This window comes from Ursus americanus, chromosome 31 (genome assembly GCF_024610735.1).
Source record: "Ursus americanus isolate L20-20 chromosome 31, mUrsAme1.1.p, whole genome shotgun sequence".
Lineage (NCBI taxonomy): Eukaryota > Metazoa > Chordata > Mammalia > Carnivora > Ursidae > Ursus > Ursus americanus.
The window spans coordinates 34455897-34480226 of NC_142157.1; positions in this window are offsets into that span (position 1 = coordinate 34455897).

The window sequence follows — 24330 nt, forward strand, 5'->3', positions numbered from 1 at the left end:
AATCACATCTTTAAGCTTTCTTTTTATCAATCTCCTATTGACTCAATTTGGTTTTTTATAGGAATTATTACTTTAAATAAATAAGCCTTCCCATAAAATACACATAGTAGGTTTAATCCCTGTCAGTTTTGTTTTGCAAATACATGTTTCAAGTATTATCAGGAAGAAATTCTTTTAAGCAGAAGATTGTGGAAGGAATTTGGGAATAAAATTGTTTTTATTTTTGTTTTTCTCGTTGCCATTAAAAGTAGCTAAGCAGGATGGTCAACATTATTTGCCAGGAAAAAATCCCGTGCTCTTTGAGGACATCTCCCTGCTAGTCTCGCGTGATTTTGCTTTGCTTCTACCTCTGGGCACACATATTTCCAGCTGTGGTCTTTGGACACTTCATTCCTCCCTGTAGTTTCTGTACGTAACTCTCGGGGGTAGTTTTCCCACCTCGCTTACCTACCTCCTTAAGGCAAGGTCCTCTCTGTTACTTGAGCCCTCTTTCCTGAGGTCCACCGTGACGCCCAGCAGATGTCCCATCCTGGCCAGGCCCAGTGATGCCCTGAGCCCCCAGGAGGAGGAGATCCCCAGCTGGGTGACCCCGAGCCTGAGTTCTGGTCAGCAGGCAGCCTGCTCAGGTGCGGGCTCTGGGGCTCTCAGGGAGCACGGACGATGATCTTATCTGGTGTCTGAATCAAGGCAGAGGCCTCACTAGAACGGAAGGTCTCTTGCAAGGCTGTAGATTGACGTTTCAGCTCCACTGGAAAAACACTAAGGAAAGGCAGTCTCAGGGCGCCTGGGTGGCTCAGATGGTTAAGTGTCTGCCTTCAGCTCAGGTCATGATCCCAGGGTCCTGGGGATCGAGCCCCACATCGGCTCCCTGCTCAGTGGGGAGTCTGCTTCTCCCTCCCCTTCTACTGCTCCCCCTGCTTGTGCCCTCTCTCTCTCTCTCTGTCAAATACATAAAATCTTTATTAAAAAAAAAAGGAAAGGCAGTCTCTTAGATCCTTTGTCTTAAAGACCGTTTAGGAGCAGGCGAACCTGAGACAAAGTGTCCTGTCCCGTCCTGCATGGTCAGCACAGTTCTGGTTTGCTTTACGATCCAGGGGAAGACTTATTTGGGAAATGGCTTATACACGCCCCGTGCACGTACCCATGTATGTATTCCATTACTACTGCGTGTGTGTCCGTATATGACACATTCCCACACTAGCGTGTGTGTGTATAAATGACGTATAATCCCACATGAACACGTGTGTGTGCATGTGTATTTATGTGAGTATGTATATATACACACACCCAGTCTATGCACGTCCCGTCTATTCCCATCCCGAGTCCCTGACTGATGCGCGTAAGTCCTCCTAACGCTGATATTGAAGAAATAGATTAATTTCGGGGATGGAACATCCATCTACTGGTAGGAGGGGCTGAGCTCACATCTTAGTCGTTTCATTCCAAACGTGTCTTCAGGTATCATCATGTCTGCACAAAACACATTTAATAATTATTGGTTTAAGTTAGATGATCAAAATGCACCTTATATTTTCAGAAATAAAGAACACGGGAGCTGGCTGTGCACGCCTAGTCCGTGCACACTGGGAGACCATGCCTTAGGGACTGGGTGATGGGGACGTTCCCCGCCCACGCTCCCTCAAGTGTCGCCATATTGGACACCTTCAAAAGAACGCATAAACTAATCATTTAATGGTTAACATTTGGAATAAATAAATAAATAAAATAGTTCATATTGGGGTTTGATATTATTTTTGTAAACTTTTAAACATATTTTTAAAAGTACCGGTAGAATTATGCCCTTACCAAAAAAAAAATCCCACAAAATAGTGAAGGTATAATCGTGCTCATATTGTATGAAGTTCTATTTTAGCAGCTGAAATACTGAGAGAAGAGAGATAAATGTCAAATTTTAGCGAGTTACTGTACTTGCTAGATTGAGGACAGATTGCACAGAATTTTGTTTTTTCTAGGAATTGCTTCTCGAAATAAATAATCCTTGACCGTAAGAAACAGACTTCATGCACAACTGCTTCTTAATCGTGAACATGATGGTTAAATGGACCGTGGGGGGGGCACCTAATCCATCGGATCCATGTTTATCAAGTCATTAATTTATTCAACATATATGACTTGAACCCATGGCTGCTAGGTATTACTTTCCCCCCATGTGATGACTTTTCTCTTTTTAGATATTAAAATATGAGTCACCATGACATGATTTTTTTTTCCTGGAATAATTTTGTTGGAAAGGGTCACTGTCTAATAGCTTTTTTCAAAAAGTATAATTGATCATCTGCAGAACCGTGACTCACATAAACATGCATCCTCCCAGTCTGCTGTTCTTTTTATTTGACAGACAGAAGGATCGATATCACACTGTGGAAAAAGTGCCCAGCCCCAACTCATGCTGTTACAGAGTAGATGTTAAGACCACACCCATGGGATCTCTAGATGTGTGGGGTCTCTAGATGGTGGCAGGAGACATGGTGGAGACTGAGGGTCTGTTTTGCCCTCATGAAGGATCCTTCACAGAATTAAATTTTTGCACAGAATTAATTTTCTTTTTGTACAGAATTAATTTGTAAGCAGCCGCCTTGACCTAGCCATGACAGCTTGGACACCCAAACTCCAAACACAAGTGGTAAGAAGTAAAGGAACAACCTAACAGAATCCCATCTGCATGTATGTTAGAAGTGAGTGTCAGAACCTTTCAGGTGTGCAAAAGAGATGTGACCATGGCCCCATGGTGCTGTTCCAGACTGAGTTGACCAGAAGACTGGTTGCTGGTTCCAAGGACACCCCAAGGACAGACAGGAGAAAACAGCTCTGGAGCTCCCCTTGCCAGGCTTCTCTGGGTTTTCCCCGCCCATATGGCATGGCTGCCAATCTGACCCCTGGCTAAGGCCCAGCTTTCTCTCCTGTTCCACACATGGCAACCCACCGTGGCCCCTGGCTTCATCCAAGTCTCTGACATTGCAGTCTATTCTATCCTTCCCAGGAAACTCCCTTAAAGTGCTCATTTTCCCTCCCTCCCATTACCCCAAACTGAAATGCCTAATAGCACCTATTCACGAACCTCCTCTGGGATCAGGGCAGAACCAACCTCAGTGCCCAAAGGAAAGATGACAAAATACTACATCTTAACTCTTGCCCCCAGTCAACGGATGGAGGAAGGAATGACGGAGCTGATAAACTGGCCTTACTTGCCAGCCACAATACTAAGATGTGCTATACACACGTCATTTCTAATCCTTGTATCAGTCTGAAGCGGTAGGTATGATCTGTTGTTGTTCTTACGCAGGTAATGGGCTGACACTTATGGAAACTAAGGGACAGATTTCGGGACTCTAGCATGCCGTGTCAGGCACAGAGTCAGTAGGGTCCCCACTCTGGTTGTGTTGTTTGGGTTCTGATGGATTCTGCCTCCAGTGTGAAGGTCAATTTGTTAAATTCTTTCCATCTTTCTGTCGCTGATCTAATGCAAGCCACCACTGAGCCTTTCCTAGCTGGCCGCATGAACCTCCTGGCAGTCTCCCTGCTCCCCACGTGTCCCCAGCCTGCTTTCCCTCTGCAGGTAAAGTGTCCTAGTGTTATTTTCAAACGTGTGCTTTTGCTCTCATCCATGAAGTCATTGCCAAGACCAGTGTCAAGAATCTTTTTTCATATGTTTCTCTTGAGGGGTTTGACAGTTCAGGACATATGTTTTAGTCTATCATCCATTTTGAGTTGATTTTTGTGTGTGGTTTACGTTAAGGGTCCGATTTCATTCTTTTGCATGTGGATATGTTCCCAACTGCCATTTGTTGAAGTGACTATCCTTTCCCCATTGTGTATTCTTGGCTTTTTGTATTTCATATTCTTTTTTTTTTTTTTTTAAGATTTATTTATTTATTTTAGAGAGAGGGAGCAGGGGGAGGGACAGAGGAAGAGGGAGAGAATCCTCACACAGACTCCTCACGGAACGTGGAACCTGACTTGGGGCTCAATCCCAGTACCCTGAGGCAGATCATGACCCAAGCCAAAACCAAGAGCCAGATGCTTAACTGACTGAGCCACTGTAGGGGTCCCTACACTGTGTATTCTTATGAGAGATCAACTGACCACATATGTGAGGGTTTGTTAATGGGCTCTCTCTTCTGTTCTGTTAGTCTATATGTCTGTCCTTGTGCTGGCCTTTGAATAGACATTTCTCCAAAGAAGACATCCACATGGCCAACAGGTACATGGAAAGGTGCTCCGCATCACTGATCACCGGGGAAAGGCTAATCAAAGCCTCTGACATAGCACCCCACACCTGTTAGAATGGCTAGTATTTAAAAATAGATACCTGTTGCCAGTGATGTAAAGAAATCAGAATCCTTGCACACTGCTGGCAGGAGTGTAACATGGTCCTGCTGCTATGGAAAACAGCATGGAGATTTTAATTAAAAAATTAAAAATAAAACTACCATGTGATGAAACAATTGCCCTCCTGGGTATATATCCAAAAGAATGAAGTCAGGACCTTGGAGAGATATCTGCACTCCCATGTTACTGGGACTGCTCTGCAGCGTTATTCATAATAGGGTTGAGATATGGAAACAACTTAAATGTTCACGGACAGATGGAAGAATGAAGAAATCATGGGGATGTGCACACACATACACACACAGTCACACACACCATGTGATATTATTCAACTTCAAAAAAGAAAGAGAGCCTACCACATACAACAAGATGCATAAACCTGGCGTATGTTATGCTGAATGAAATGCACTAGTCCCAGAAAAATACTGTGTAATTCCACTTGTATGAGACATCTAAAATAGTTACACTGATGGAAGCAGAGAGTAGAATGGCAGTTTCCAGGGGCAGGGGTGGGGGGAAAGGGAGATGTTTTTCAATGAGCGTAAAGCTTCAATTAATCAAGAGGAGTCAGTTCTAGAGAACGGCTGCACAACATTGTGCTGTAGTTAACTATACTATATCGTTCGAGATAACAATATATACATGTAATTGTTACGGAATATAGTATTGATAACTAAGTATTGTACACTTATAAATTTGTTAACTTGCTAAGAGTGTGATTTCATATTATGTGTTCTTAGCCACAATAAAAAAAAGTGTGCACTGGAATAGAGCCATTCACCAAAAACTTAGTTTGTCATTTCCCGCACATCTTTCACAGCAATCATCACACTTCTAACTTAAGTGACTCTAAACATTCTTCACTTTCAATAGAAATAAACTTGCTTGCTCTTGATGCTCACACAGAAAGCTCAGGCTGGTGGAAGAGAGACACGGTGATACACATGCACTCTCAGTACTGATGAGACACTTTTCCTGAATTTCCCTGGATCATGCATAGGTTTTGTTGTTGTTGCTAAACTACCATGAATTTGGTTGATGTAATAGGAAAAGAAGAATTTTTAAACATCATTGTACTTGACAGTGACTCAGTGAAGAACCTTGCTGGGTTATATAGGTAGATGGTAGGTGGGTGGGTGGGTGGATAGGTGGATGGGTGAATGGGTGAGTGGATGGTGGATGGGTGAATGGCTGGATAGGTTGGTGGATGGATGCATGGATGGATGGGTGGATGGGTGAGTGGGTAGAAGGGTGGAAGGATGGATGGTAGGTGGATGGATGGATGAATAAACTGGTGGGCGGATGGATGGAAGGATGGATGGATAGATGGATGGGTGGGTGGGTGGATGGATGGATGGGTGGGTGCGTGGATGGTAGATGGGTGGATGGATGAATAAATCGGTGGATGGATGGATAGATGGAGGGATGGATAGATGGAGGGATGGATAGATGGATGAGTGGGTGGATGGAGGGATGGGTGGGTGGGTAGATGGCAAATTTGACCTGAAGTTCTGTTTTTAGTGATTCTTACATAACCATTTAATACTTCTTAGACGTGGTTTCACCATGGTTTTCCTTATTTTTAGAAGTTGTCCCTATGTAAAAACCCTAAGAAATAAGTAGAGGAAATGTGAAAGTGCTTTGAAAAGTTAAAAGTGATATACTGAGGCAGTCAGTTAAATTCTGAAAATTCAAAATGAGAGACTGAGTCACATTATACTTCCTGGTGAGCGTGAGAGTTATTTTCCAGACTGAAAATTCTCAAACTCGGTCGTGCAAATGACTCCTCCTGCCGTTGTGAAGTTTGGGAGCTTTTTTATCTATTTTTCATACACTCCACTCTGGCAGGTAATTGTTAAGCTGGTAATGGAAAGGTAAGCAGTTTATTGCAGGTGGCGGTTAGCAAGCAGTCAGATAGCTTGAAGCTTATCCTCACAACGGAACATGAGTAGTGACCCCGTGGACGTCCTAAAGGATTTTGGAGGAGCCATTTCAGGGATCAATGGCAGTTCCATTACTGTTTTCATGCTTAATCAATGGAGCACACACTGTGACATGCCGCAGTTCCCGGACACCTGGCTGCGTCCCACAGCCGCAGAAGGGGGAGCTCCCGAGGAAACTGCAGATCTGAAAACCTCCAGGAAAAGGAGCAATATTGCTTAGTAAATTTCTCCTGCCACAGCAAAGGAAATCTACAGCTCAGCATGTTTTACTTCAGTACCCAGGGAAGATTAAAACAGAATTGATGATGGAGTTGGCAACAAATTGTACTGCTCTTTAGTTGGCTGAATAATGTACGTGTCCTATTTGAAAATAAAAAAGCCTTGTTTTAAAGAATAAAAATCAATGAATCCCAAAACGAGGTACATTTTAAACATTACTGAAAGTATTTTTTAAACATTCTTTGTCTTTTTTCCTCTCCTATTGTCTCGGAATGTAAATTTCCAGTGTCTATTTCACGATAGGACTTTAACAGCATGCAGATCCTGTCTGCCTTTCCCACTCTTCTCCAACTCACTTACCATATCATTTGCTGTGAAGATTAATATCCCATTGTCTACCCAGGAGGTGGAGAATGCCAAGTTACCCTAATATAATGAGACTTTCTACAGAATTTGCTATTTTTAAAATCCTAACTGTGGCTTTTAGAAGCTAGTGTGAAGTAATAGTACGCAGCAATATTTTCTGTTTTTCCAGCCCTCCAGTGGCGTACCCAGAATGCTAAGACGGCATTTCTTCTGTCTTCTTCATTCCTCTTAGACAGAAACTTACCTGGCTCACGGGCAAGATCTCGACAAGAAGCCAGGACAGACAGAGGCCAGAGAGTCCCGAGACTCTCACCAATTTACAAGTGTAAATTTGTGTTGGTGATGTCATAATTATGTTTGAGAGGTTATTACTTTCCATCTCAGTGGGTGATGTGTGCATGTGTGTGTGTCTATCATGAGAAATTTTAAAAAATTATCATTTTAAACCCTCCATGTGCCAAACACTGTGCTCCGTATTTTTATACATTATTATGTAAAATGCTCAAGTGCTTCCTAGGACGTGGGTGTGACCCTGAAGCCCGTGTTACAGGCTGGGTGACTGCAGCACAGACAGACGACATTTACTCGCGCAGCTAGGGTCACGCGGCCGTGGCTGACCCTCTGGAGGTCAGCTAGTGTCCTTGGATGGTCACTGAACTTCTGACTCTGGCTTTCAGAATATAGTTTGTTGGTTCCCAAGCAATTGAAACTGATTTAAACTCATGACATTATTCCCAGACAAATAAAATAAGACATAAGCTTATTTTATTTATAAAATATATCCTTTAGAACAAGGGCTGGTGAAAGGTTTTGCTAGAGGGCCAGATGGTAAGTATCTCAGGCTTAGTGGGCCATCTGACCATCTCTGTCCCCACCACTCGGGCCTCCTATTGCAGTGTGAAACCTCTAGAAACCCACACGGACAGGTGTGTACGTGCCCCAGCAAACGTCATCCAAATGGTCAGGCTGGTGGGCTTGGTCCACGGCATTAGTTTACCAAGCCCCAACTTAAAGCATGTACTGGTCTTATCAGAGATGGTGGTGATGGTATAGATTTTCAACATTTTTCCTAGAAGAATGATCTGATTTAGGGATTTTGAAATGTGAATCATTATGGAGAAACTATAATAGAATATATTGGGGAGTAGGAAGGTGGGGTCGGTTTAGAATGTCAGAAATTAAGACACAATCACACATAAGGTAAGCAAATTCCCAAGTGGGAGAAAGAAAGTAGATCATCGAATTCTAAAACTCTTAGTTTCTAGGAGTTCGGCCCCTCTTAGGAAACGTGTTCTGGAGATCTGAGCAGATGGCTGACCTACATTCCAGTTCTTTCCTCACACTGACTCCACGCAGGTCTTCTTTCCATTCTCTTTCGGGCATGCACGGCAGCGTTCACTCCAGGCTCAAGGGTTCAGAAACATGGGATTTGTGTCAATAGTTCCTTTCGGGAAAATCACCAAATCTTTGTATTATTATTATTTTTTCTGCCGTACTACAACCTTTGGCTAAAATCTTAGATCTACAAAGCAATTGCTTTGTTTCTGTCTCCTCACTCTCTAAGTGGAGACGCCCCCCCAGGGAACACTCACCTGCCAGGCTCGGAGCCTTGGACCGCGGGGTTTGGAAGTTCCCACATGCAGGGGTGCACGAGCTTAGGGCATGTGTAGACGGGCTAGGATCGATCCGTGTCTTTCTCCACGGCTGCCTCTTCAGCCAAATCGATTGGAGAGCCAGACTCCTAAATCAGATGGTTCTGAAAGACCACCAAAGGCCAGAGAAGGCTGTAGAATCTGTGCGTTTATCACTCGCTCACTCAATAGACGTTCGTGGATTGCCTGTTTGTACGTTTGAGTAAAGGTCTCAGTCTCAGGAGTGAGAGCAGGAGCCCTGCAGACTTCCGGCCAACTGCTCAGTGAGATTATCTTCTACCAACAACCACACTCCTGTGTGGTCCACATTAAAGATGCGATAGCTTTATAACCTCTGTGTTCTCCAGTTTCCTGGTGTATCTCCGTCTCCACATTAATTAGTACCAGAACTCTGAAAGCAGCAAGGCCCATGTGTCTCGTGTGTGTCTTGGGGAAACAGTAAAGCGGGGAGCTGGCCTGGGGACTCTGTCTCCATCACAAGTGAGACACAGTCCTCTTCTGCACAAACACGTTTCCAAGTACTTTCTATAATTGCACATTACTCGTTACTTGATTAGGAAATAACACGATCAGGTGGGCAATGAATTGTTGCTTATTGTTCAAACGTTGGTTTAGAACAAATTCAGGTTTGTACATTGGTGGCTCATTGTCTAAATTCCAACCCGTGGATCTGATTAATTTACTTTCAAGGTTGTTTCTTTTTGCTTTAGTTTCTTTTTTCTTTTTTCAAAGAAGTTAATGTTTTTAAAAAATCAGTAAGTGTGAATGCAACAAACTCAAATATACAAAAAACTAAGAATAACTCTCCCTTTTTTGCTGCTCCTTGATTTTCACTCTGTAAGTATTTAGTGCTGTCTGCGTTCACACAGGTCTTTGTGGTCTGAATACACACGCACACGCACATTTTGGGTTTCAGCAGATGTCCTGGAGATCATCTTTATGAGTATAAGTAGCTATCATTTTCTTATGATATGACGTTACTACCATGTCTTATTTAACCAGTAACTTGTAGATACACATTTAGATAATACGCCATCTTTTGCTCTTACAAAAGACAAACACACAAACAAAAAGCTTGCAGAGATGAAGCCAAAACAGATACAATTTTGTGCATACGATATAAATCAATAGAACAACTTTCTGAAAGAGGAAATCATCTTAAATTTCAAATTAGTACCACAGGGGTTTAAAGTATGTATCTTATGCTTTTCTTCCAATAAACGTATGAGTTGATTTAAAAATATTTTTAATGCGACAGGAATTGGTTTTGGTGTAAGAAGTAGGTTGGGGATCCGACTTCACGTGTGCCTTTATTTTATGTGGCTTCCCTGTTCTAGCAAACCCATTTATTAAATAATTCAAGTCCTCCCCCCTGCCTGACAGTCCAATGTCACCTATAGGACAGTCCAACTCACTCCCTCCTTTAGGATGCTGAGTTTCTTGTGGCTGTTCCAGCAAATTCCTGCCGAGTCGGTGGTCTAAAACAATGCAGATGTATTATCTTGCAGTTCTGAAGGCTGATGTCCAACATGGGTCTCAGTGGGCTAAAAGCCAGGTGTTGGCAGGACCGTGCACCTCCTGGAGACTCCAGGGAAAATCCATCTTCTTGTGTTTCCCAGCTTCAAGAGACCACATGCATTCCTGTGTTTCCATGGCATCTGAAAGCCCTTCCATATGTACTGTGGTTCAGTCATGCAACACCTCTCATCTCTTCAGAGATGAACCCGTGTTTCATTCACAAGGGAGGTAACCAGTGCTCCGGACTCTCCTGTCGAGGCTGGTCAACCCCACGACCAAGTCGCACTCTGAGAGGTAATCAGGACGTAGGCAGTTGCGCGTGCCCTTCTCAGGCTGTTGGGTTGCTGCTTCTGTGTGCTCTCGCACACTCCCCACGCCGCACCCTTTCTTAAAGCCGGAAAAGTTTTTCCCCCTGGGTAAGCCCATCGTGCCTTGTGAGTTTAAAACCTGAATCTCACTCTGTGGTCTTGCGTTTGCAACTATAGGTCTGAACATTATCTACTGTTTTTCCTCCACATCTTTTCATGGCTTGATCGCTCCTTTCTTTTTATCACTGAATAAGATTCTGTTGTCTGGCTGGACCACAGCTCGTTTATCCATCACCATGTGAATCCATGTGATACTAAGTGAACACTACGCCCCTAATTCCAAACTATTACTTTGTTTCCTCAACTTAAAAACTGTGCATTCTTCCAGTGTAATTGTCTCATGTAAGCCTTCATATGCACTCAGTCACGGTGATCTTAGACACACCTGTTACCTGTCAGTGTGGTAACCAGAACGGGATCTCCTTACCACCCGATATCAAAGGATCGGCATTATTGCTATGAACAGTAGTAGTTCTCACTCAAAGGGAGACTCTGAGGGAGCATACCCAGGTCGCCTTCCTCCCTGAGGCAGAGACTCATGGGAAACGTTTATAAGGGTAATTACTGTGGGAGGAAGAAGAGCGTCATGAGTTTCATCACAAATAAGACGGCCACTCAGAGCGTGTGTGTGAGCAGTTCACCTATGATGAAGGCGGGTCTAGACGAAATACAACATTGCATACCTATTTCATACCATGTGCATTAATGGAGTGATCTCATGTCAAGAACGTGTGATACAATTTGAAGATATCACTTGCGTTTACGTTGCATCACCTCCCTCAAGGCTGTTCCTGGTGAATATGCTAAATATTTTAAAATTTTCAAGGATTTCACCCTCCATTTGGTAATGAAATTAAAAATTGAGGTTCTGAATCTTTGATCCACTGGTTAAAATCTGAATGTCCCAAATTGGTTACAGGTAGGATGGAATGAGGAAGTTGAATCATTTTTTGTGGTTCCCAGAAAATTCCTTTCAAAGTGAAATAGCATGCTACTAAGAAAATCCTTGTCTTTGATTTAGCTGTATCTAGATATCGCCTCTTTATAAGCACATTATTTATCCTTTCATCAGAGTAATTGGGAGATTTCACATATTTGTTGGGGTCTTCCCACAGGGGCATTCTCAAGGGTCTTTTTGTCACAAATTCAACCATGAAGTTCATTCTAAAATATGCATATATACATATATATATATACATATATATATATATATATATATATATATATAAATCATGTGTCCATATAATACTACATATGTGAATTGCTTTAAACAGTAAATATATAAAAAATAGGGAAGAAAAATATAAAAACCTGCAATTTTACCAACACTACTGATGAGTTTTGATGCATGTGTTCACATGCTATCTTTGTGAACATAGGCTGGGTAATGTTACAGGGATAAATTAACTTGAAATCTCAGTGACCTCACAGCACACTGGTTTAGCACTGTCCCTCACAACGTGTCCGTGACTCTCCAATGGAGCTGTCGTGTGTGCCACAATGCTGTGACCCGGTGGCTTCCCAAACCCCTTGGTGCACTTTCTCCACTACACGAGGAAGATACGGGGGACATGGCACTTGAGGAAACTCAGTGATCAGCCTTTTGGAGGGTCTGCCTTTTGGGAGAACAGTGCCAAATGTGCCCCCAATGAGCTGTATTCTTCAGGGTGATGGCAGAAATGCCCCAAACTGCCACCGGGAGGCTTTTGTTTAGACGCCAGTGAGGTTTGAGTGTGTAATTACACATCTAAGAATGTTCCTAAGGAAACTATTCAGAAATGTGCAAAGCAACTCATCCAAAGGAAGTTTCTTCAAATGCTGTTATTTATTTATTTATTTTACAGACAGAGAGCACACCCGAGCCTGAGTGCGCAGGGAGGAGGGGCAGGGCAGAGGGAGGCTTAACCAACTGACCCACTCAGGCGCCTCTCTGCTTATTATATTAAGAGAGCGGAAATAACACAGGGAACTAACCCTTCCCCAGGCTCTGGTAACCACGCTCTTTCCTACTCCCACAGGTTAGGGACCGTAATGGCCTCCCATTGTGATCAGCTCTGGTTTACTGCACCAACCCTCATCACTTTCCAAAACTCAACCATTATTGGCAAATATTCACTTTATCAACCATCCGTCTTTATTCAGCTTGAATGTGCCCTCATTTCCTGCCAGGACTCCGTGTACTACATATGAAAAATCAATTTGTAAACTCAGAGTAGTGTTGAAAGATAAGGAGATGGGGTGAACATCACCGGGGCTCTGAAATGAACAGTCTGCTGGTGGCCATGCACTTGGTTATGGCTCTTCCCAGAGAAGAAAACATTTGTTTTTATTTCTTTTCATACTTTTTTAAATTTAAAATTCGCATGTAGGCAAAACACAATGTTACATTAGTTTCAGACGGACAACATTGTGATTCAGCTTCTTTATACGCTATGCGATGCTCGCCACCGGTCACCATGCAACGGTGTTAATAATATCATTGACTGTGTTCCCTGTGCTGTGCCTTTTATTCCTGGGACTTACTCACTGGATAACTGGAAGCCTGTGCCTTCCACTCCCTTTCCCCCATTTTGCCCATCCCCCACCCCCTTCCCTCTGGCAACCATCAGTTTGTTCTCTGTGTTTATAGGTCTGATTGTGCTTTTGTTTGCTTATTCATTTGTTTTTTAAATGGATTCCGCATATGAGTAAAATCATATGGTATTTACCTTTGTCGGTCTGACTTATTTGTTTTAGCATAATACCCTCTAGGTCGATCCATGTTGTCCAAAGGGCAAGATTTCAGCCTTTTTATGGCTGCATAATATTCGTGTGTGTGTGTGTGTGTGTGTGTGTGCGCACAACATCTACCCTGTCCATTCCTCTATCAGTGCACACTTGGGTTGCTTCAAGATAGCCTCACCAAGAAGAAAACGTTTAAAACTGGGTTTATGTCTTGTATATCTCAAAATTGCTTCTTGGCTAAAAGATAGATGCTCTTCGCCCCATCAGAGGATGGGGACATTACGTACGTTTCATGTCACAAAATTATGTGAAGTAATTCAGGGAGAATTCAAATGTAGTTATATGTGCTAGCTCTGTTTTTATTAATCTGGCATTTTGCTTCTTCATTGAAAAAAAAGTTTCTTGTTCACCTAGATTGTTTAAGATCGGTAAGACCAAAGCTTGTTTACTTGTCCAGCTAGGTTCTTGGATGTGGGTAGAAATGTCACTAGTCAGTGTTTCTTTTCTTTTTTTTTTTAAAGATATTATTTATTTGAGAGAGAGAGAGACGGAGAGTGCACATGAACAGTGGGGAGGGGCAGAGGCAGAGGGAGAAGCAGACTCCCTGCTGAGCAGGGAGCCCGATGCAGGATTCGATCCTAGGACCCTGGGATCATGACCTGAGCTGAAGGCAGATGCTTAAGCGACTGAGCCGCCCAGGCGCCCTTAGTCAGTGTTTCTTAATCTGTGTTTATAGGAAACAATATCATATTGAGCTTCCGAGTTGTTTAAATATACAATGTGCATGGAAGTTTTTACCCAGGTTTTTATATACCTAAGTAGTTAAGAGAACCGCACCTAATTTAGAAAGTAAAATATTATCTGTGTAATGGTATGATGGCATTACAAAAACATGAAGAGAAAGTCATTTTTCATCAGTCATTATTAACCTTTATGATCTAGAGTTAGTTGTGTAATTGCTCGGTTCTTTCCACGTCAGTACCTGTAAGACGGAAAAGAAAATAACTCCTCCCTTGAAGCTTCGCTACACAGATTGAATAAAAACTGTCTATAAACATTAGGTCCTTTTAAAAAATCTACTTGACTTCTTTCAGTGGGATTATGTAATCAAGCACTTAGGTAAATGCCAAAATATTAGATGTAATAATAATGTAGACACAGATTTCATTTCTCTGAGTTACAAATTAGAGCTCTATGGCCGAAGACCAGTATGAAATAAAATTCCAGTAGTGTCCTCCCTTCAAAATCTGGAAGCTTATGCTCCTGGAATGCGTATGGTAGGAGATTTCTCTTTTGAGGAATTTCACACATTATTCAACAAATAGGGTTGAATAACAGAAGATATTAGTAAACTCATGATGTTTTTTAGAAATAGATTTTTCTTTACCTCCATACACCAACAAAACATAGCACCAAAGAGAAAAGCATTGTAAACACAGTGAATGAGTCATAATGGGCACATTTCAATTAACTTCAATTTACCTTCTCTGGGCTCCAAGGTTCCTGGCTTTGGACTATATCCGTCTTAGTCACCCTGTATGCTTGACAATCAGCTGAACGCCTAACTCTGCAGGTTTGTATTGGGTGGCTGGTCCGTGTTAAGGGTTCTCCTCCTCCATGTTGAAAGGCTGTTCTCCATGGGTCTCCTGTGTTTCTGAACATCTTCCAAGCAAAGGCACTGACTTCCCTTTGGTCCAGACTGTATTTCCAAGGATGGTCGTAGAGTCAAAGCCTTGAAGACAGAGGAGGTGTCCCCCTCGGGAGCAGAGGGAAGGTTGCGTACTGTTCAGTTGAATAACCGCTCCGTCTGGGGCCGGGGTGGCCATGCTTATTGCTCATTTTAGAAGACGGGTGGGGTCCCGCGGCTCGGGGCCCCTCCGCTCTCACTCAGCACCCTGTGTGTACCCTGTGCGGAGAAGAACAGTCCTCTCCGTGTGCGTTTGTGGCAGCTGGAGCTTAGGCAGGTGGCATTAGCGCTCTGTCACCTGCTACTGCTCTGAATGAAAAATCGTCTTTTATCTCTGACTCATCTTCTCCAGCATCCGTGAAACTAGAGCAGGCTAATTTGTTACCTTGCCATCAGGGTAAACCCTCAGGCCCTTTTCAGTTCCTGTCACACCACAGGTGAAGAAGGGCACCATCCATTCCATTTTCTGGTGGAAACCACATGCCAAACATTAAATATAGTTTTGTAGGTGCTCAGTTTAAATGTTCTGTATTTTATGACTTTATGACGACTCTTTCCTTGCTTCTCACGTGTTAGTAAACACCTGCTGTGAGATCCTCAACTCTGTCCTTTGTAAAGACTCGGGATGAGGGCTCCCATGGTGCTATCATTTCCAGCCGTGGAAACCTATTTCTTGTGGCAGACACGTCTCTAAGAGGCCAGCGCTCCCACCAACGATGCGGCAGGCTAGGAAGCAGGAACAGGTGCTGAGACGCCCACCTGAAGGGGTGTGGGTCAGCTCGGCTGCCCCGACATACAACAGAAGGGTCTTTTCTCACCTTCCTGGAGACGGGAAGTTTGAGACCAGGGCGGCTGCTTGGCCAGGTTCTTGAGGATGGTCTTGCGGATTGTAGACGGCTGCTTTCTGTCCTCCCATGGCAGAGTGAGAGAGACCTCTCTCTTCTTCTTCTTACAAGAGCACAGTCCTAGGAGATCAGGGCCCCACTCTTATAATCTCGTTTAACCTTAGTCACTTCCTAAGGATCCTGTCTCCAGATACAGTCACACTGGGGGTTTGGGGCTTCAGTGTTTGAATTTTGGGGGCATGATTCAGCCCATAACAGAAAGCATCAGAGCTATCGAACACGGGGATGGGTCAGGGTCTCACAAAGGAAGGAATATGCAGCCAGGATGACATTTGAGACCACATTTTCCCTAATTTGAAAGGAAGAGCAGTAGAGAATGTCAACAACAAAGAGGCCCAGTGACAAAGCGTGAGTGGCTGAGAGCCTGAGCAGAATTCAGGCTGCCGTCTGGGGCTAAGACGGAAAACTGCAGCTCAGGAAAGGGGAGGGTTCTGGCCAACACCCTGGGGTTTTTATCAGCGTGCCACCTAAGAGGAAATAGACCAGCCTTCCTGAAATTAAAGGTCATGTCTGAATCCCAGACTGGTTTAGGGGGATCTGCATCTGCCTTCGCTGCTTGCCAGAAGCAAAACAAAATCCTACCCGGAGGAAGAAAACATAATTCAGGGTGTCAGATCAGCTGTGTATTGGTTTTCTTTTTTTTTTTTTTTCATTTTGTTTTGTTTTTTGTTTTTTTGGACATGGTGTCTGGAATTTAATTTTAAAAACACTTGCCATAACCAGAGACAAAAGCAAATGTCTGAAAGTGAGAAGAAAGCAAAGAACATAATAGAAGGAATATTCAACTATTTGAGTCGTTAGACAGAGAAATTAAAAGGAAACTGAATGGAGAACTTCAGTATGTAATTAGAATATTTAAGAACGATTTTAATTTCCCGATAAATACACAGGCTCAGAGGACAGCTGGTGAAGCAACTCTGTCATTCAGAATTCTGTTGGATCAAAAATATAGTTTGTATGATTTCAAGTTATTTCGCTGAGGCTGTGTGGCTAAGTGTAAGATCCAGGGACATTTAGCTGCATAAACAATTTAGGATGGTCTCCTGCTCCGTGCTCTCAGCCCATCCACTCAATCCTTCTTCATGTTACAGTCACAATCAATAGGATTCTAACAAAAATTTCCCAAGTCCAACTCCAAATAAGTTTTTAATTTTTTTCCTTTTATCTGAAAACTGCCCCTCTGTACCACCACCCCTCCCAAAAAAAGGAAATAGAGAAAAAGTGTGAGAGTTTTCCTGTCTCATCATTTTGAGAAAATCAGGTCATGATGGACTCAGAGGGGCTCCTGCTATGGGTGAGCAGAGACTACAGAAGCAGCCTGGGGATGGAGGGGGAGGGAGCCACACCCGCCCTGTGCACCTGCCCCGTGCACCTGCCCCATGCACCTGCCCCATGCACCTGCCCGGTGCACGTGGCTGTGGGGAGGGCAGGAATCCCAGGTAGCTTTATAAAACCAGTGAAAGGCAGTGAAGGAGGCCGTGGAATTTCCCCCATCTTTCTTGAATTTCTGTCTCCCCAGCTGTGATCGATGTTCCTATTCTTGTAATGAAAGAAGAATGCTCTCTACGGTATTTTTATAAAAGTCTTAAGAAAAGAAAGGATAAGGGTACACACAGCTCTCTGGTTACAGAGACCAACACACACCATTAGTCTATTTGCATATCATCTTGCTCGAATGGGAAGGCGAGAGCGCAGGGCATTCTGAGCCTTGGGTCAGGAGATTGGAGGGCTGGTCGTGTCCACCCATCGGTGTCACTGCAGGAAGCAGCCTTGTTGGGGACTTGAGCCTCAGAACTACTTCTCACCTTGATCTGCTCATCGTCCTCCACACAATCCCCGGTTTATGCTGCACCCTACAAGAATTTGATAGGAACCCGTCTGGCGCTCTGTTTCCTTCACATTCCCTCTTTGTAACACCTGCCTTCCTCAGTCATAGTTGTCTCTGTCCTAAAAAATAGTACTACATGGAGCCAACATTTTCAAATCATACTTACCAGAATTTTGTGTCATTCTCATTTAAGGTGAGGAAGTTATTACTGTATTTGAATCCAAGTAAAATTTTATTTCTTTGGGTTACAGTGCTTCCTATGATCATTTCTACATTAGATTTTTTAAAACTATGTGTTTCATGGTGAAAAGGTCATTGATACAAGCGCTTGACTAACTTATAATTCCCTTTAATTCATATGCCTTTACCTGGAAAACAGGCCCGTGTGAGTAGGAAGCTTACCTACATTACGCATGGTGTGGTTGAATATTTTAGGATGGGTGCAAGTGTTGTTCTTTCCAGTTTTCCGCTGGGAATATGAACACAAGAAGATAGAGTGATATGTTTGCCCTAATGATTTGAATACAAGTTATTGAAACAGAAAATTCATTTTAAGAAAAAAGCAAGAATCATTTTTCCTTTTTCTGCTAGATGCTACATATTTTGCCGAAGGCTATCTTGTGTGGTTCTGCGCACTTGCTGAAATCAGCAAAATAAAAACATTCTAATAATTAATTTTACATGCATGATTAAAGAAATCGAGTTCTACAAACCTATAGATTCCCAAAATTAATGAACTGCAGTAAAAGTATGCTTTGCAAGAATGAATAATTTAAAATCGAGAAGTAGTAAAACATAAATAGGCTTTTTCTAACAAGGTTATTTTCTGAGAATTCCTACAGGGTTTTAAGATGCTATTCAGTAAGTCTATGGAAAAACAAGGTACGCTTTTAACAAGATTTTCAATTATCGTCTCTTATTTTCACGTACGCAGAAAATATAACTGACTTCCAGTATTCTCACTGCCATCATTGAAAATAATATAAATGTGTTTTATTTTCAAAATATTTATCTGATTAAGAATAATAAAATGCAACATCAAAACAATACGTGTAAATGTTGGCAATGTAATTTTTCATAGAAAATATGATTTTTCTCTTCTTACTGATACATATTGCCGAAGCAAGATTAACTACATATTTTCTTCCCCTCGTACGACTCTAAAGTGATAAAGACAGATAAAGGGCATGTTGGTACCAGAATCGAGTTATTTAACACAAACCCTCGGAGCCCTGCTACTGATTTCTAAACCGCATAAGGGCATCCGCGTAGATAACTCGCCCTGTTGCATGTGTTAGCCGATTCCCGGGTTGTGCACTTTTTACACAAACTCTTTCCCGATACCGGTCCAACTGCTTGCTTACGTCTTTGGTGGCGGACTACCAAACCCAGCTGTGATGCTGGAAGCAGGAGAGGAATTTACCCGCAGGCTGGTAAGGGTCTGATGGGCTGCCACAAGGTCAGGATGGTGCCTCCGGCCACTTACCAGCGTGGATCTCAACCCCACGGAAGGCACGGCAGGTGATCTTGAAACGTCCCTGTGCCTTTACTGTCACTGAACCTCTCAGATTCAAATTACAGGAGAGATGTCTGGTCAGAAGAACCTCTGCCCCCCCCCCAGCCACTCCACCTCCAGGTGAGGGAGCTTCCTCCCCCTGGGGCCGTGGTGGGCCGGTCCTCGCTTCCCCGCTATCTTAAGAGGCTCCCTCCAAGGGAAGGAGGTGCTTAGGACCCAAAAGGATAAAAATCCACCTGCTGTCCAACCTCCATGACTCCTTCTTTCCAAACTTAGACTTGGAGACAATTGCCGACATCAAACCTAGCCGTTTTCTTTTATCCAGTTGAAGGAAGACACTGTTGGCCCCTTACAGGGAGAGCAACCCAAGATTTTACAAGTTGACACATACAGTATCTTATCTCTCTGGGTGGTATCCATTTTTCCTACGCTTCTGTCAAGATCGTTTTTAAAAATATATATTATGAAACTCCCAGATTGAATTATAAACCGAATCACGACCAACATACCTCTATACAATGCTTGAAGAGAGGCAAAGATACATATAGGAAATTAGTTTAAAAATAGTTTTATTATTTTAAATTACTTTTTCCTATAATAAACATGTTTCTTCCTATAGTAAAAAAATAACTAATAACATTAGGTTATGTGAACATGGTGAGTCCATGTTATATAACACCTCATCAGAGCGTGTTGAGTCTCACAGTATCCCTCTTCCAGTCTGAGTCAGCGTTGGGGAAACATCTGCCTACCTCTTAGCCCGGAGCTCCGCTGGTCCCGTGGCTCTCACATCAAGCCGCTAACCCAATCCTGGCCTGTATCAACAGTGTAAGTGACATCTTGGTCTCTCCTGGCCCGTTTCTTTCCCAGATTGTTCATAGCCGAGGGAGAAGACTGGTCTTACATATCTGGGTCCACTCAAAGACGCTGAGCCCAGCCAGGTGCAGTAGGACACCGGTGAGTGGTGGCCAGACCTGGCTCCTGTTGGGTGGATATCGGCACCAGCTGGGGTATCCTGCAGAGACTGGGCATGCAGCACAGGGAGCCAGTGGCATGGCGATGTGCTGACCGTGGTCACTCCCGTGGCAGAGAGTACAGAAAGAGGTAAGCAAGTGTTTGGGGCGCCTCCTAACCGTGGAGTCAAGGCAGTGGGTATTCTTAGTGACCATGCCAGGGGCAGGAAATGAGCTGGGGCTTCAGTCTAAGGAGGAAGGTGTTTCCTTGAGACTGGGGACAAGATGGACAGGTTTGGGGAGGCCAAGAGGCATGTGTGAGTATTGAGGGTAAACGGCTCAGGGTTCTGCGTGGGCAGGCCGGGAGGAAGAGCACCACTGAGCCTCTGTGTCCTCACGACCTCTGTGATCCTCCATCAGGGGTCATGAGCGGAGAGACATACAAGGAAAGGGGGGACCCTCACGGCCCAGGGGAAGGCCAGTTCTCGACGCAGCACCTGCACCCAGGTGTGGGGTGGGGGTGTGCGTGTGCAAGCTGTGTGCACTTGTGTGACCAGACGGGGCAGTTAAGCCAGTGGACGCAAGGGGAGGCCCATCTCCGGTCTCCCCTCTGGGATGGCTCCTTGGTCTCTGCCACGGAGTTGGAGCTGGACTCCGCAACCCGAGGAGTGACGCCAGCTGGGAGGGGCAGGCCGGGGGAGGCGTGACTTCCGGCAGGATGGGCCCCCACTCTCAGCTCAGGATCCCCGGACAAAGAGGTAGGAGGTTCCTGCAATAAAGCGGAATGCATACCAGGAGTTCTTTAATTTCATAATAAATTTTTTCTGGCCTCATTTTTAAAATTTCAAGTTGGTGAACTAGGATGTGACGAGTGTTCTCGCATAGCAGCCTGAAGAGAGAGGTAATGATGTGCTCGAGTCTCCACATACTGGAACAGATGTGGGGGAAGTCTGTAATTACGGTGCTTAATCATCAAGAACAAGGACCTTACCCTAAGAGTGAAGGGGCCAAACTAACATTTCTCGCAGTGTCTCCTTCCCCTGTGTGAAAAATTGAGAAGACAAAGTTAATGACAGTCTCTCTCAAACCACCGTGCGATCCTCGTTCTGGGTAATAAAATGAGAATTTCACCATCTCCCCCGGGGGTGTTGGGAGTGGCCTCGGTTGTGCGCATTGCACACCTACACGCAAGGCTGGTGGGTTTGTCTGTCTCCTCCTTTCCTTGTAAACTGTGAGAAACACTTGATTGGAGCCTTGAGAAGTGCTCTCCATGCAAGCATTTTGTTCAGACTTCTCTCTTCATTTGCGACTCTGATTACGTGGTTATCAGAAGCAAGAGAAACAAGCAAGTGTCTTGAAAGCTCTCGGAACACCTCAGCCAGTGAAGCCCCCAGCTTTATTTCAAATGCGTTAAATATAAGTGGATCAAAGTTGGAAATATTTTAGAAAGACTTCTTTCTTGCTCATCTGAAGAGTTGAATTTCTTCTCCCCGAAATGCCCCATCACGCCCGCACTGAGTCGCCTCTGTCTGCACCTGGCCGATGGCAGGAAGGACTCAGCTGTGCCTCCAGGAGTCCTGGGCCAGCGACCATGGTGATGGCGGTGACCACGGCCTCCACGGGCACCACGGCGCTCCTCCCCCGCCCCTACAGGGAGAAGAGTTCACCCAGTGGTGGAAGACGGTTTCCTCCCTTGCAGCCCACACGCACGTGTTGAAGGGGTAAAGTGGAATTTCTGGAACGCAGGCAACAAGATGTTCACTTTCTCCTTCTGGTTTTGTTTGTTCAGTGAACATTTCTCTCTGATTGATGCAACCCTTATTCTCTCTTGTCTTAATGGATGAAAGAAAGGAATTTCGGATCCTTGCTGGTGAAGAAAAGGCGGTAGCATTTGGGTGAGGCTAATGAGATGGATTCTGCTTTTCCCAGTTCCTTTTTCAGATTCATTTTCTCTCTGGCCTCACCAAAATACATGACAGGAGCCTGTGAACACAACGCAGGTGTCATTGACTTCCCGTGCAGTAAACCAGAGTCTCACGGGTGGTTTCCTGTCGTGCATAACAAGGTCGATTCCAGAGGAGAAATAAAATTTTATTTCATCCTCTGTCTATAAAGCAAAGAGACCCATTCTGCATTTCACCGTAGCGTGGATTCATGCCAGGACCCCTTCCAGCGGCCTGACACGTCCTTGGGTGGAAGACTGGGGACACAGATATGGGGAGGCCCCCTCCAGTCTCTGGCAGAATACTGAACTGGGTTTGAGTCGGGACAGACGTTTCCAGACCCTTGTGGGTCCCCACCTTGCGGGGAGCCTTCAGACTCTACAAGCCCCGCGGCCTCAGTGCATTATTGGGACACTGCCCGTCGGACACGCAGTGTGCCAGGTGCCGGCACTGGGGGAAGTGACAGAATACGCTGGGGACGGAACAGGCAGGTCCCTCCTTCCAGTGAGCTCACGACCTCAGGGGCTGAGCAGAGGCCTTGGCCAGGTGCGTGCTGGTTGCTGGAATAGGGAAGGTACGGGGACCTTCCTCACACACACAAGCTTCTAGAAAGTTCTCCAGCATGGAGGCCTTCAGAAAGCATCCTGTATGAGCTAACATCACAGTGTGTGTGTCACAGGTTACGAATCACAAGACGGTAAGCAGTGTTGCTTCTGGAGTGATCACTGGGTGGGAGGGTGTGGCTCATGGAGTGTGACCTGCTCCTGTCACTCAGAAAGAGAGGCTCCATGCGAGGTCTCCAGGGGTGGGGTGTCAACCGCGTGTCAGGATTTGTGTCACCCTGAGAGTCATGCTGAGTCTTCTCGTTGGAGGCCTGCAGCCTCGCGCATGTCTGTCCGAGAAGACCACGGCTGTGTTGTCTGTCTGTCCTCGTCTGTCCTGTCTCATCCAGCTCCTGCAGCACAGCTGCTGGCCACCCATCTGTCCTCCTCCTGTGTCCCCTTCCTTAGCCCGCAGAGGACACGGCCCTGGGGAGGAGCCAGCACCCGGAGAGTAACGCAGCACCCAGGCTCCTGAGGTCACGCTGGGGCATTCGCCTCTGTGCCCACCCACGCCAGGTGCCCGGATCTCCCCACTCAGAGTGTCTGTTCTCCATCTTCTTACTGTTTTCTTTGATGCACGAACTGCACTTGAACGTGAACACCTACCCTACCGGCTGGTGAGGGGAGCGCTCAGGGCTGCGCGTCCGGGACCGGCCAGTCTCCCCGGTCTCGTCAGCTGCAGCACCACCCACCTCTTCAGCCTCCCAACCTTCCTCTATGGAAATGAGAACATTTTAAATCAGACTTTTTATTTTGTGATAATTGTAGATTCACCTGTGCCTATAAGAAATTCCGTCTCCTGATTTTCCCCAGTGGCAACACCTTGAAATCTATGGCGCAGTAGATGTCACAACCAGGACGCTGACCGTGAGGCAGTCACGGTGTCCATTTCCATCCCCGAGAACATCCCTGTGTCACCCTCTGGAGACAAACTCACTTCCCCTCTGCTCCCCACCCCTGTGTTTCCTAACCCCAACACCCCCTCCCTGCTCTCCCTCCTGCCCACTCTCCCTCTCTAGAATGGCGGCGTTCTAAGGATATCACAGAAATAGTGTCATGCAGGAGGCAAGCCTTGCGATTGGCTGTTTCTTTTCTCTTCTTTTCTTTTAAAGATTTTATTTATTTATTTGATGGAGAGAGAGAGACAGCGAGAGAGGGAACACAAGCAGGGGGAGTGGGAGAGGAAGAAGCAGGCTCCCAGCGGAGGAGCCTGATGCGGGGCTCGATCCCAGGACCCTGGGATCACGCCCTGAGCCGAAGGCAGACGCTTAACTACTGAGCTACCCGGGCGGCCCATGCGATTGGCATTTTCATCACTCAGCACCTTCCCGGTTCCTCCAGATTCCTGGACAGATTAGGGGTTATTCCGTTTCTGGTGCTGAGTGATGTTCCACCGTGTGAATGGACCACTTGCCGCCTGCTGTAGGACTTCCGGCTTGTTCCAGGGTTTGACCCTGAACATAAAGCTGCTGCAAACAGTCATGCACGTGTTTTTATTTTTGTGTGAAACACGTCTTCGTTGCTCCGCGAGAAATGCGCAGGCGTGCACGTGCTGGGTCACAGGCCCATGGCATGTTTAGTTTCGTAAGAATCTGGGCCAGATTGTTTTTCTGAGCGGTTGCCGCATTGTGTGAGGGCTCCAGTATCTCCTGGTCTCCACGGCACTTGGTGGCATTGCTGACCTGCGCTCGGACGGCTCTGCCAGGTACATGGTGGTGTCCCATCGCAGCTCGGATTTGCATTTCCCTGCCGACCT